The sequence below is a fragment of the Suncus etruscus genome, chromosome 14, assembly GCF_024139225.1.
Source record: "Suncus etruscus isolate mSunEtr1 chromosome 14, mSunEtr1.pri.cur, whole genome shotgun sequence".
Taxonomy (NCBI): Eukaryota; Metazoa; Chordata; class Mammalia; order Eulipotyphla; family Soricidae; genus Suncus; species Suncus etruscus.
In genome coordinates this window covers 34,913,199-34,927,114 of record NC_064861.1, presented here as the reverse complement: position 1 = coordinate 34,927,114, position 13,916 = coordinate 34,913,199, and the positions used below count along the sequence as shown (strand labels likewise).

General features: G+C 32.8%; 1 non-coding gene across 1 annotated transcript; it reads left to right on the top strand.

Moving 5' to 3' along the window:
- The first annotated feature begins 373 nt into the window (after positions 1-373).
- Positions 374-480, top strand: LOC126029093 (U6 spliceosomal RNA). The gene has a single exon (XR_007502748.1). It is a non-coding gene; the product is annotated as a U6 spliceosomal RNA (small nuclear RNA).
- Positions 481-13,916: the final 13,436 nt, after the last annotated feature.

Sequence of the window (13,916 nt, the reverse complement as noted above, 5' to 3'; positions counted from 1 at the left end):
ACTTGGTTTGAATTAGAGGGGACCCTAATTTTGCTGTCTGTGCTTTTTTTAAGCCCTATTAGTTAATGTTTGCATTTTACTTAATGGCATTAATGATTATTAGATTTTAGCATTGCTAAGAATCAACAATTATCATAAGTTTATTTTAATTTATTTTGTTTTCTGGGCCATATCCAGTGATGCTCAGGGGTCACTTCTGGCTATGTGCTCAGAAATGGCTCCTGACTTGGGGACCATGTGGGACACCGGGGGATCCAATAGTGGTCTGTCCTAGGTCAGACGCATGCAAGGCAAATGTCCTACCACTGAGCCACTGCTTCGGCCCCATAAGTTTATATTGACTATCATTTAAATATGTATAAAACTTATTTGTGTGCTTGCTTTAGCAGCACATATACTAAAATTGGAACGCTACAGAGAAGATTAGCATGGCCCCTGTGCAAGGATAACATGCAAATTCATGAAGCATTTCATATTTTAAAAATAGAACTTATTTGTATTCAAATAAAAAATTATATATTTAATTTAAATTTTTATATAAATTCTAAGACAATGTTTGAGGGAATTTATATTGGTGGTAGGAATGGCATTGAAACATGGAGTGGCAGAAACAAATATATTATGTGTAAATCAGGATCTTTAAATAAAGTAATTTATAATAAAAAAGAATTGTTATAAGAAAAACAATGCAAGGTTAAGATAATTACTTTTGTTAATTATGTAAGCATTCTTTGAGAAAATTAGTTATATCATGTCATTTTAATATATTGAAGGATGGAGCTTAAAGTTTGATAACTTAAAATTTTAGTTTTGATGTAAATTTTAATTTATTATATAAATCATTAGAATTTATATCTGGGACTGGAGCAATGGTGCGCAATGGTAGGCATTTGCCTTGGACATGGCAGAACCAGAATGGTCTGCAGTTTGATCCCCTGGTACCCCATATGATCCCCCAAGCCAGGAGTGATTTCTAAGTACATAGCCAGGAATAACCCCTGAGCGTCACCGGTGTGGCCCAAAAATAAAATAAAATAAAAAGAATTTATACCTTAAACATCCAAAATTCTTTTTTTAATTTAAATGAGTAATTTAATAGTGTAACATATTTTAGAGGTATCTTTTTTATTCTGTAAAATAAAGCAAATAAAAATGTCAATTTATTCAAAATCAATTAAATTAAATTTATATGATTTCAGTTTCTATAGTTTTTCCATAGCAGAAATAAGCAACTACATATTTGATGATACTATGAATAAATGTTAAACAATTAAAAATTAAAACTACATTTAATGAAAATAGGTTGTCTAGTAATATTTTAGGTTGTTTAATAATATTATTTTGCCAAATATCTAAAATAATAATAAGGCCTCAGGACCAGAGCAACAGCAAAATGGTAGAGCATTTGCCTTGCATTCAGATGGATCCAAGTTCAATCCCTGACATCTCATATGGTCCCTCAAGCCTGCCATTAGTGATTTCTTTTCTTTTCTTTTTCTTTTCTTTTTCTTTTTTTTCTTTTTTTTTTTTTTTTTTTTTTTTTTGGTTTTTGGGCCACACCCGGCAGTGCTCCGGGGTTACTCCTGGCTGTCTGCTCAGAAATAGCTCCTGGCAGGCATGGGGGACCATATGGGACAGTGGGATTCGAACCAATCACCTTAGGTCCTGGATCGGCTGCTTGCAAGGCAAATACCGATGTGCTATCTTTCCGGGCCCCCATTAGTGATTTCTGAGTGCAGAGCCAGGAGTAACTCCTGAGTGCTGCCAGATGTGGCCTCCAAACCAAAAAATATGTAATAATAATAATAATAATAATAATAAAGCCTTATAAACTTATTCACTGCATCATATAATTAACTTGGTCCTAACTGCTCACACAATCAGGCAAATGGGTATATAATAAAGGAAAGAAAAACTAAAATGAGAAAAGTTAGTCCCTATATTATGAATTTTTAAGGGCAGGAAATGTTACTGCCCACAAACAAATTATTTTTTCTTTTGATTATTAAAAATAACGTAAATGCATAGTTTACAAGGTTGTTCATAATACAGTTGGCTTTTAAACAGTTACAAAGTTGTTCATGATGATTTTATTATACAATGTGCATACAATACCGTTTACCAGTGCACATTTCTTGCCACAGAATTGTCCTAGCTTTCTTATCTGTTTTCCCCAGCCCTCTTCCTGTTTGCCTCAATAACAGACATTTTTCTTCCTTTATCTCTGTCTCTGTATCTTTCTGTCTCTGTCTTATCTTGGTCTCTCTGTCTTTCTGACTTTCTCTCTCTGTCATTCTGTTTCTCTCTCTCTTCCTTTTCTTCCTATTAGACACTGTGGTTGCAATATAGTTACTGAATGAGTATTATATCTATCACTTTATCTTCTTTCAGCACCTAGTTCTTGACCGGAGTGATCATTTCCAACTAACATTGTCATGGTTATACCTTCTCTGCCCTACCAGCACTCCCCCACTGTTGGTGACAAGCTTCTTACCATGTATTGGTTCTCTTGGCCGTTTTCTCTAGATTTTATTACCATACTATTTTTTCTATATTCTACAAATGAGAGCGATCATTCTGTGTAGTTCTCTCTTCTTCTGATTCATTTTGCTCAGCATAATAATGTCCATATCTAATCATGTATAAGAAAATTTCATGACTTCATTTTGCCTTGCAGTATTTCATTTTATTGATGTATCACAATTTCTTTATATACTGATCTGTTCTCGGATACTTGGGTTGTTTCCAGATTCTGGCTATTGTTAGTAGTGCTGCAAGGAACATAGGAATGCAGAGGATTTTTCTGAATTGTTTTTGGTCTTCCAGGTTAAATTATTCCTAGGACTGGTATTGCTGGGTCATATAGAATCTCAATTTCTAGGTTTTAAGCAATATTCATATATTATAGTTAAAGTATACAACCTGAGTTAAATATTAATGAATTTTCAGTTTAATATAAGGAAAAGTTGTTATTTGTTTACAAAGATTATACAGTGTTTCTAGCTTGTCATGTCCTATATGTGGAGAATTCTTAAAAGTGTTTACATTATTTATATTCATAAATGTATTATATACCATTTTAAAAAAACAAATGTTAAAATTTTCCCTTATCCATCAGACTAAATATTTCTTCAGTTTAACTCTGGCAATGTACTATAATAGACTTACTCTTGTTTTCTGAATTTTGCATTAATTTGTATAAAATGAATAATACATGACTAAATGTAAACTAGATATTAAGCTACCTAAAGTAATATTACTTAGCTTTCACTATATACCTTACCTGAATTTCCAGAAAAAGATAATTTGATAATGTTTATGTTATCAAATACAATCTCACCTAGTCATCATTTTTGTATGTGATCTGAAAAAGGGACTTAAGCTACAGAAATTAATTCAATCTATGTACACCTGAAACCATTAACCTTAAAGGAAAAAATCACGATAAACTATGACTTAAATAAAGACTAACCTACACAAGAAGAAATAAATTGTTCCAATCAAAAGAATAATTTTTATATTTTCTTAATTATTAGATGTGAAAGTAAATCAAATATTCAAGGTGTACTTTTTTTTGTCTTTTTCAAGGTGTACTTTTTACATTAAATAACACGGGCAAGAAATTAATTTAAAAAATCATAGATAAATGCCCTTTTATGTAAATGTCTGATTTTTTTTTTGTTTTGTTTTTGGGTCACACCTGGCAGCACTCAGGGATTACTCCTGGCTCTATGCTCAGAATTTGCTCCTGGCAGGCTTGGGGAACCATATGGGGTGCAGGAATTTGAACTACTGTCTTTCTGTATGCAAAGCAAACACCCTCTCTCCATGCTATTTCTCTGGCCTCTAAGCCTCTGATTTTCTAAAAAAAAAAATTATTTAAGTACCATGGTTACAAGGATGTTCATAATACAATATTTTTCACAGACAAGGTTGTTCATTATTGAATTTTAGTCATACAATGTACACAATCTTCACTAGTGCGCTGTCAATCAGATTTTGTATGTACAAGGCATTGAAGAATCATGACCAATCATAATGTTTGATAAATATGGATGTTGTGTGTGCAAGGTATGATTAGTATGCATGTATTCACAGACCTACTAAGAAAATAGTGTGCTTTTTTAATGTTTTTTTTTATGTTTCTACTGTGACATGGTATATATGTTTTAGGAAAATAGATCTATACTTCTTTAAATTTGAGTTATTATATTTCACTCCATTAAAATATCAGTAACTATTGATTAGAACACCATCAACCTTTGCTCCCAACACCACCTCCAGAGCTCCTTAACCTCTCTTCTGCAGTCAAAATCTAGAGAGTGTTTTGGTTTGATTCTGACTTTTCTTTTGTTAAAAGTTCCTATTTGTGTCAATCTATATGTTATTTATTTATGCAAGCAAAGTGATTGTAAATTTTAAATAAAAATGCAATGAGATAATTTATTCTCTGAATATGCATAGAAATCATATAGATTTATTGATATTGACATTGAAACTGTTGGATGTAAATCTAAGAACATGTAAAGAATTTTTCTAGACCATTAACTTGAATTCATACTTCAAAAAACATTAGTTTACATTCTAGAGAAATGTTTCTTATGTTTCATTGATCATGTATCTATTGCTTTAGACATTTATCTCTCTGGATCTTGACTTGTTGATTATTAACTATGTTCCACAGACATAGAAATATGTTTGATATGGTTTATATTTATTTTATGTAGTTAAAAATTATATGAAAAATGTTGAGCTTTAAGTAATGTGATTTTGAGTAAAATTATTTATGGTGTTACTTTAGATGTGTCTCAAGTACATTACAAAGTAATCATGTTATTTGCTTTTTATGGAGTATCTTCCATATATGTCAAATTATAATTAAGGTTTTTAAAGATTTTTTGTTTCTTTTCTAAACAAAAATAATGACTATTCCAAGACTTTCAAGTTTCCAGGATTTAGAAGTGGTTAATTACTAGTAGAGTTGAATTCTCACTTTCACTTCTTATTGAAACATTCAAGAAAATGCATGGTATAGTTAGTCTTCTGTAATTAGTGAACTTGATTTGTGTGCATATCAAGAACTTAGTGTCTTCTGATTTCATCTTACCATTAGGTGATGAGGTAGGGCAATCTGCTCTTAGATCTAGTTGTTGCTGTTTCCTTGCTGTTAGGATGTTGTATCAACTTGGTGCAAGTTGGTGCCAGGATGGTATTGGGCCCTGGAGAGTGTTGATTCCTTGGTGCTGTTGCAGGGAATTGTGTTGATTCTACGGTTTGGATGTGGGGTTTGGGGCTGGAGGGTCACTGTTCAATCACATGGAGTCTAAGCCCATGACAAATGTTCAGGGTGGGAGGCACCCCTGTATTATAAAACTTATGGATTCTTAGCCCTAGTAGATATACAAAGGGAACCAGTTACACTAGCAGTCCAGGAGGCAAAAGGAGGAAGTATGGAATGCATGCTGGGAACAAGGGCAAAGGGAGATCAACACCAGTGGTGGGGAATTGCCCTAATTCACTGTCACTATGTACCTTAAATATAACTGTGGAAGACTTGTAATTCACAAGGGTCTCAAGAAAAATTATTCTTTAAAAAAACGACTACTGAGCATAGAGCCAGGAGTAAGCTAAACACAATTATGTGTGGCCAAAATATATAAATAAAAAAAATAAATGAAATAAAAACAATGGTCATTTAAGAAAAAGCAACTTCCAAGATACTTTCAGATGTAAGTCTTATGAATTTCTATATTCATTTTCTTATTTTGTTGTTTTGTTTGGGGCCTACACTCCACTGTGTTCAGGGCTTACATCTGGCTTTGTACTCAGTAGTGGTACTTAGGGGATCATATAGAAATGGGGATAAAACCCTGTCAGCCACATACAAGCCAAATGCCCTACCTACTGTATGATTATTTTTCCCTAGGCTTAGTTTCATTCTTACTGCATTTTAAGTATTCTCTAGAAGTTGTTTAGGGAACTAAATATATTTCTTGGAGAAGGTAAGAAAATATTAATGCATGAGGTTCTTATTGGGCCTTTTTGTATCTTCCCATTTTCTAATGAAATAATACATTTACCTATTTCAATTTTATAATTCATACAGACATAATTTTGCCTATATTTCTGTAGTCAATAAACATATGCTTTATATAGTGAGATAAATTTTTAACAGTTGTTACAGATAGTCTCTTTTTAAAGTTTCTTAAAGCAGGATTTTTATTATGTTGTAGTTTAAAAACAGAAACTTTCCACTGGACTCTGTTTTTTATTACTGTAAAGAAGTTTAAGAAAATCTTTAGAAGTCAAAAGCTGTAATTCCTCTATTTGTTATATGTAAACTGTAGATGTATTCTGTTATTGATTGTGTACTTGGCATTATCTTTATAGTCACAACAGAACTTTCCACATACAAGGTTTGATTCCAAAGACAAATTAAATGTATTCTACTAGAAATAAAAATAGAATTTTATTAGCCAAAAAAATAGAAATGAAACACATATACTCTTTGTTGGGGGATTAATATAATCAAAATGGCAATACTTAAAGCATGGTACAGATTCAGTGCAGGCCCAATAAGGATAACCATGACAGTTTTCAAAGAAATATATCAAATTTATATGGAACAATAAACCACCATAAATCTAAAGCAGTCCTTGAGAAAAAGAAGATTCAAGGCATAACTTTCTTCAGTTTCTTCATGTACTATAAACTGATAGTAATTAAAAAATCATGATACTGTAATAAAGACCCTCAGATTAGTAATAAAATAATCAGAGAGAAATCCTTAGTGATATGGTCTATTAATATTTATTAAAGGAGCAAAAATTATGAAATAGAACATGAAAAGCTTTTTCAACAAGTGATGCTGAGACAATTGGTCAACTACATGGAAAAAGTGAACTCAATCTCTTTCTAATGCTCTATACAAAAGGTAAATCAACAGATGAGTGACTAAAGAAACCATGGTACATCTACACAAAACTATGCAACCATTAGGAAAAAATGAAGTTATGAAATTTGCTTAGAGTGGATGGACATGGAGATTATTATGCCGTAATGAAATGAGCCAGAAGAAAAGGGATAGACAAAATATTCTCACTAATTTGTGGGATATAAGAAAAAATAAGAGATAATATGGTAATAATATCCAGATATATAGATAAGAGATAAGGGTCAGGAGACCTAGTCCAGGGTAGGAAACTCACACAAAATGCAGTGAGTGCTGTTAGAGTAGAGAAGGGTTTACTAGGACAATGATAGTTGTGACTGATCACTCTGAACAAGAACTTGGTGCTGTAACTGGGAAAGGTGGCCTGAAAAGCACCCCTCTATAACAATAGTGCAAACCACAAATTTTCTGGTCTAGGGATAGGCAGAAGGGGTAGTGAGAAATATCAGTGATGGGAAGAGTACACCGGTAAAGGATGGTGTAGATTGTATGACTGAAACCCAATGGACAATTTTGTAACCATGATGTTTAAATAAAGCAATTTAAAACATAAAGGCATGTTTTATAAAAATGCCTTTTTTAAAAAAGAAAGTTAATAAAAACAGATTAAAGACCTTGGTTTTCAGAACAGAATTCTCTTGTTTTAATAATATCTTTATTTAAGCACCATAATTGCAAACATACTTGTGGTTGGCTTTTAGTTATAAAAAAGAATACTTCCCTTCACCAGTGCAACTTTCTCACCACCAATGCCTCCCATCACCCACTTTCCACACCTCCTGCTTGTATTCCAGACAGGCACTCTATTTTTAAAATTCAATACCATTGTCATGATAGTTATTAGTGTAGTTATTTTGCTAACTGTACACACTACTCTTTGTAGTAAGCTTCATCTCCTGGACCGGTCCTTCTATCCCTCATCCTTATTGTCTCTGGGTATTATAACATACTGTCATTTATTTTTTAAAATCCTACAGATGAGTGAGACTATTCTGTGTCTATCTCTTTCCCTCTGACTTATTTCACTCAGCATAATAGTTTCCATGCCCATTCATGTACAGGAAAATTTTATAATTTCATCTTTCCTGATGGCTACGTAGTATTCAATTGTATATGTACCACAGTTTCTTTAGCCACTCATGTATTGGCAGGCATATGGGTTGTTTTCAGATTCTGGCTATTGTAAATAGTGCTGCAATGAATATAAGCATGCAGAGGGCACTCTTGTATTGTGTTTTTGTTTTCCTAGTGTATATCCCTAGGAGTGGTGTAGCTGGATTATTTGGGAGCTCAATTTTCTGTTTTTTGAGGAATATCTATATTGTTTTCTATCAAGAATGGACTAATGGCATTCCCACCAGCTGTGAACTGAGAGTTCCTTTCTCCCCATGCCTTTACCAGCACTGTTTGTTCTTATTCTTTGTGATGTGTGCCAGTTTCTTTGGCGTGAGGTGGTACCTCATTGTTGTTTTGATTTGCATCTCCCTGATGATTAGTGATGTGGAGCTTTTTTTCATGTACCCTATGGCCCCTTGTATTTCTTTTTTGAGAAAATGTCTGTTAATTTTTTCTCTACATTTTTTGATGGGGTTAGATTTTTTTTTTCTTTTTAAGTTCTGTCAGTACCTTGTATATCTTCAATATTATCCCCTTGTCTGATGGGTATTGGGTGAATAGTTTCTCCCATTATGTGGGTGACCTTTGTATCCTAGTCACTATTTCCTTTGAGGTGCAGAAGCTTCTCAGTTTAATATAGTTCCATTTGCTTCCACTTGTTTGGACAGAGATGTTTCCTCCTTGAAAATGCTTTTAGTCTCAATGTCAGAATTCTTAAATAAAGTTCATCAGGAAAATTTAGGCAGAACTCTCCATGACATTTAAGCTAAAATTACTGACCAAGCAAGTGGAAGCAAAGATAAATGAGGCTATATTAAATTAAGAAGCATCTATGCATCCATGGAAATAATGACCAGGATACTAAAACAGCTCACAGAATTGGAAAAAATATTTACTGTTCACTCATCTGATAGATCAAATATTTACAAGACAAATAAAATTTAGAAGAAAAAACTCAACTTTATTAGAAAATAGGAAAAATAGTTAAACAGAAACTACCTCACAAAATAAATACAAATGGCAAAAATGCACATGCAAAAACATTTTGAAACACTAATATTTACAGAGATCCACATAAAAATATCTCTTACATCATACAGAGTACATTAGCAAGAACAACCAGCCAGTACTGGTATGGCTGAGAGGAGAAAGGAACTCTGATTGACTTCTGTGGGAATATGGACTGACCCAGTATTTCTAGAAAAGTATGTGTACATTTAGAAAAAAATTCTGAAATTAAATTTTCAATTGACTAAAATCATACTTCAATTCATATACCCCAAGTGCCCAAAGTCAAAATGAAAAACCAAACTTTTCACCCCTATATTCTTGCAGAACTATCCACAATAGCCAAGATTTGAAAATAGCCGAAGTGTCCAAAAATAGATGACTGAATAAAAAACCCAAGTACATATACACAGTGGAATATTACTCTGTTTTCTTTAAGAAAAGATAAGGTCATGAAATTTTCGGTTCTATGGAGGGACCTGAAGAATATCATGCTGAGTAAATTAGTCAAAGGGAAAGGACAGACACAGAATGATCTCTCTCATATGAAGATATAACAAATCCACATAGACAATGGAAACAAAGGCCATGAGAATTGGTATTCAGTAGGAAACATGACACTTGAGTGGCCTGGGGGATAAAACACTGCAGAACAATGTCTGTGGTAGAAGAAAAAGTTCAACCATGAGAAGGTGCTGAAAGGAGGAAGTGTTATGTAACAAGAATAGTTTTATAAGCCATATTGCAAAAACTTATATATTAAAAAAGTGCCTCTTGTAAAAGAAGACTATTGAGTGGGAGACAAATGAGAGTGAGGAGATATTGGTGGTGAGAAATAGAACTGATACAGGGATCCAATCATAAATAACTTTGTGATTACAAAATGACTACATAAAAATTCTTTTTTTTTCTTCTGGTTTTTCGGGCCACACCCGTTTGATGCTCAGGGGTTACTCCTGGCTAAGCACTCAGAAATTGCCCCTGGCTTGGGGGACCATGTGGGACACCAGGGGATCGAACCATGGTCCTTCCTTGGCTAGTGCTTGCAAGGCAGACACCTTACCTGTAGTGTCATCTCGCCAGCCCCGAGTACATAAAAATTCTTAATCATTATTTTGCAAAGATTAATCTTGATGAAAATGCTCCATGATATTATTAATTGTATATGAATATAGCACTTTTATTTTTAAAGGTGAAGGATATAAGAGAATAAAAAGTGGCTACAGTTGCTTCCAAGGATTGTTCCTTAAACTATCCTTTGAATAAAAATAAATTTTACTGGAATATAGATAGATATATTTGTCTATGTGTTGCCTAGGACTGCTTTCCTCTTTTAATCACAGAATTTTGTAGTTCAAAAGAGACTGGTAAAAAAAAAAAAGACCAAAAAATCTTCTATTTTCTCCACCATGGAATAAAATTTGTCAACAGTTAGAATTCAAAGTCAAAGATGCTATTAATATCATCCTAATATCCCAGCCTGCATCAATTAACTTGATTATAGTCATTGGGTTTCACTATAAATAAATAAACATACCTTATATTCATGATGGGTATAACCATGTTGATAGAGCATTAAACATCACAAATTTGAATTCTCCATAGCTAAAAATTATTTCTCATCAATTTATAATTCAATGTTTTGCTTTGAGAACAATTTTTACGCATCCACTTAATTTAACTTATTAAATGTGAGCAGATCCTATTTGTTAGTGGTATATAATTGAGATATTTATCATACATTTCTTTTTTATCATATATTTCTTAATTAAAACTATAGTAAAAGTTCTTTTTTACAATTATAGTCTTTACTGTCATTTTATCTTACCTAGGAAAGTCTTGTTCAAGGAGTTCTGATAGTCTCAGTGCTTAGGCTAGCACATAATAGATGTCCAATAAGTAAGATAGATACATGAATTTATTCTGATAAAAGTTTTTTCTTATTACTTATGAAGGGAAAATTCGTAGTTTCTTTCTCTGTAGACATTATTTTGGCAGGGAAACAAAAATAAAACATGTAAATTATATTAATCATAAGTACACAATTCCCAGATATGTCTTTTACTAAAAGATAATGAAACAGCCAGCCATGGCTGGTTAGGTTTTTATTGCTGTGCTTGATATTTTCATTGAAATAAGTTTGTAGTATTTTCCTTATACATTACATCTACCAGAATAGTCTCTGCATCATTTTATATGAACGTTGATTTTTTTTCTTTTAACTTTAAAAGCTATCAGTTAAGTGTATCAGAATTATTATGCAAATTAAATAGATTAATAAAAGCCTATTCTAATTAGTTCAGTTGAGAAGTTAATGATCACATTTTTTTGTTTTTGTTTTTGTTTTTGGGCCACACTCGGTGGTGCTCAGGGGTTACTCCTGGCTGTCTACTCAGAAATAGCTCCTGGCAGGCACAGGGGACCATATGGGACACCGGGATTCGAACCAACCACCTTAGGTCCTGGATCGGCTGCTTGCAAGGCAAACACCGTTGTGCTATCTCTCTGGGCCCTAATGGTCACATTTTTGCATGAAATCCTTTTTAGTAAACCCAGTGGCACTTTGTCAGGAAGACGTGCACTAGGAGTAGATAGGAACGGAACAAACTCTCAATAAAGAACTGGTCATAACATAGAAGATCTATAAATGAGTCTTTCAGAAATTGATAGCTAAAAAAGGAAGAAACAAGTAATGTTTCTTTATTATTGGGGTTTTTAAACAAAACTGAATAGTTAATTTTGCTTTCCTATCTCTTTATTATTGAATATTCAATGACTTGCCTGGGCCTATTTCAGGTAAAAATTAATTTTCCTTGCCTTTTCATTTACTTTATTACTGAAGGTGGCTTTAAAATCCAGCAAGTAATACTGTAAAGTAGTTTTATTCTAAAATCTAAAAGATTTGTGAGCCTTCCCTGAAAGGCTAAAGATAGATCCACACAAAAAGACATCATTGTCCTCAACATTTTACAACAAGAAGACATCTGAAAGAACGACTCAAATGCAAATATGAACCATTTCTCTTCAGAGAGTAAACTCATAAAATGAAACCAAGAAAACAAAGGACATGAAAGAACTATTCTTCAAACTGGACTTTAATCAGATAAACTAAAAAAAGGCATTTTTTTTCCGTACAATTCAATATATGATTATAACACAAAGAAGTAAATAGTAAATTAGATTGAACAACGTGGTTATACAAAGGATAAAGATATAAAATTACACACCTCACTCATGTATCTGAAGTGTCATTGCAGACATATTATGATTTTTTACCCTTTTTAGGAAATATGCTAAGTTCTTTGAGGTTAGAGGCTTCTTTAATACAAAAAGCTTTGACTTCAAGAAAAATGATTTGTTGGACTTTATTAAAGTCAATTAATTGAAAAATAACATCAAGTTGGGTGCTAAGCACAACTGCATTAAGCACAATTCACAAAGCATTGGTAATCTATATTAAACAGATATTTCATTATATTTAATTATTTATATATACTATCTACATCAAATTAAATATTTATGCATACTTCTATAACATATAAATAAAATTATATAGTTATATAATATATAAATTAAATTAAATGTTTATATTGATATATTATTTATTATATACAATATATATTTAATATGTATTAAATCTATATTAAACACAATTCACAAATAAAACTGATACAGATTAGTAAGGATAGAAAAAGAAATTTTATTAGAAATAGTTCAGTGGCTGGAGAAATAGCACAGTGGTGTTTGCCTTGCAAGCAGCTGATCCAGAACCTAAGGTGGTTGGTTCAAATCCCGGCGTCCCATATGGTCCCCCGTGCCTGCCAGGAGCTACTTGTGAGCAGATAGCCAGGAGTAACCCCTGAGCATAGCCGAGTGTGGCCCAAAAACCAAAAAAAAAAAAAGTTCAAAATTAGGAATAGCAATTTTATTAATAAACATCTTATTTTGCACTTAAAATATGAAAAAAATTTTATTAGTGATTATGAAAATGGAAAGAAAAATTTGTAAAAAAGGCTAGAGAGACAGTACAGTGGGTTTGACACTTGTTATATATGCAGCCAACCTGGTTTCAATTCCCAGTATAACTGAGCAATGCCAGGTATAATCTGAGTACAGAACTAAACCTTAGCACACCTGGATGTGGCCTCTACACACACACACACACACACACACACACACACACACACACTCACTCACTCACTCACTCACTCACTCACACACACAAGATAAACATTAGTAGTAGATATAATCTTATATATTTTATTCAGAAAATCAGATAACAAGAACTGAAGTATATGTGTAATATTTTGTTGAAGTACAAATTGCTGCAACAATTTTTAAAAATATTTTGGCATATTTTCCTAAATCTGAATATGTATGCCTTATGGTGCAGAAATTTCACTTCTAAATTAAAAATAAACTAATAATATACACCCCAATGTAAAATAAAACATAAATTAAATAACATCCAAAGCAGTATTTTAGCAAGTTTTGAAGTAATTTTAATGCCAATAAATTGTGACAGCACTCACACAGAATTTTGTATAAGTCAAAATGAAGGTCTGAACATCACAAGTAAATTTGTGGAAAGAATGTGAGGAAGGTGGGCCGGAGATAGCATGGAGGTAAGGCGTTTGCCTTTCATGCAGAAGGTCATCAGTTTGAATCTGGCTTCCCATATGGTCCCCGTGCCTGCCAGGAGCAATTTCTGAGCATGGAGCCAGGAGTTTTCCCTGAGCACTGCCGGGTGTGACCCAAAAACCACAAAAAAAAAGTAAAAAAAAATTCAAACTTTATGCCTTCAATGTCTAATATCATGGCTTTAAATTGCTTTGTATAC